Genomic DNA, 1929 nt, shown 5'->3' with positions numbered 1-1929 from the left:
CATGGAACCAAGGAGATCATTATTTACACTACTGGGCATCATAGAACCAAGGAGGCCATCTTGAAGCAGTGAGGCCTCATGGAACCATGGAGACCATGATGACACTTTGAGGCCTCATCTAACCTAAAGACCATTGTGGCACTGCAGGGACTCATGGAACCAAGGGCACAAGAGTGACACTGTGAGGCTCCAAAGGACCAAGGGGGCATTCTGACACTGCAGAACCAAGGGTCCATTGTGACACAGCAGGACCTCATGAAAGCATGGAGGCTATTTTAAAAGTTTGCGGCATTTTTAAACTAAAGGGCCATTGTGACACTTCAGAGCCCTGTGAAACCAAGGGGACCCTAGTGACACTGTGGGGCTCAATGGGACCAGGCGGCCACTGTGACACTGTGGTGTCTCATGGAATCAATGGTCTGTTGAGACATTGCAGAGCCTTATGGAATCATGGACACTACTGTGACACAACAGATCTCATTGAACAAAGGGGCTACTGTGACACTTTGCAGCCCCAAGGAACCGAGGAGTCCATTCTGACACTACAGTGGCTTGCCAGGCCAAGGGGCAATTGTGGCACTGTGTGGCACGGTTACGAGGGGCAATTGTGGGGGTTTAGATAAGTCCCTGCCCTTTGTCCAGGCCTCTGGCAGAAGGCAGTGTCTTTATTGAGGTGGTCAGCACCCAAAAATTCACTCTCATTTGCAATATCTTTAATAAAGGCTGATTCGGTCTATTATAGAATGAATTCTTTATTTAATAGACAGAAAACTAACAGACGTAAGACTTAAACTAATACTACACAGAAATAAGGACAAAAAGAGACTTCTAGCAGGTATATACAGCACAAGGTTAAAGGTACCTCTTAATATTACAGCTAGCAAAGATATAATATAACTTAGGCTTCATTGTATCTTACCATCCAACTGTTGGTGGAGTCTCAAATGGAGATCCTTTCCCTCAATCCCCAGGGAAGTAACCGTGGAATCTGTGTGCAAACTACAAGAATAAGCCCTTTACACCTTCAGGGTGTGCATGTGGTGGCTTCTGCTTCTGTGATAACTCGTATGTCTCTTAGTTTGTAAAACAGTGTCTCTCAGTCAAGAATATTTCTTTTGTCTCTTCCCACATCTGCTCCCCAGACTAAGATGTTGATTCTGAGCTGAGGCCTGAGCCTTTTTGGCCCCAGAGATGATCCCTTGCTGGGTCTCTCAGCCCGGGTTATCTCTTCATGCACCGACTCTGTGGAAGGGGTGGGTGGACGTCCTGCCACAGGCACCCCTGAACCAAGGAGACCCTTGTGACACTGCAGGGCCCCCATGGAGCTAAGGGTTCATGTGACAGTGCAGGACCCCATGGAACCACTTTCTATATGCCTTTATTGTAATCATTATATGTACAGCTTCTATCCCTCAGCTAAGCTCTTAACCATTTAATTTTTGCTTCAAAGCATGGAGAGAAAGCTCAGATTTGCACAAGGCTGCTCTGAGTCCTGGGAGTTGGATGGGGGAAATGGTGGGGTAGGGGCAAGGACAAAGTGTGATTGATTGTCAGCCATGAAGGGTCTTGATTTCATATCTGTTTAGACTGCATTAGGAGGTGCTGGGGATCAATATGGCTGGAGATTGCTGATATAAATCCATAAAACTGGAAAAGAAAAAATGGTAAAAAAGGTATTAACTCTTTTTGTTTTTAGATAAAATATGTTTTGAATGGAGTGGAAGTCCTGCTTTATGCACAGGTTTCTAGTAGTAGCTGTTTCAGGTGACCTGCACCCCAAATTGCTCTTGTTCTCATGTTCTTTAGAATGGCTGATTAGGCCTATTATAAAATGAATTATTTACTGAATGAACTCAAGATTAACAGACAAGAGACTTTAAACGGACTACTTACTGCACAGGATAAATAAAAGAAGTCCAGGTAGATACA

The sequence above is a fragment of the Sturnus vulgaris genome, unplaced genomic scaffold (genome assembly GCF_052056855.1).
Source record: "Sturnus vulgaris isolate bStuVul1 unplaced genomic scaffold, bStuVul1.hap1 Scaffold_157, whole genome shotgun sequence".
In the NCBI taxonomy this organism is placed as follows: Eukaryota; Metazoa; Chordata; class Aves; order Passeriformes; family Sturnidae; genus Sturnus; species Sturnus vulgaris.
Note: the sequence above shows the minus strand (reverse complement) of the source record.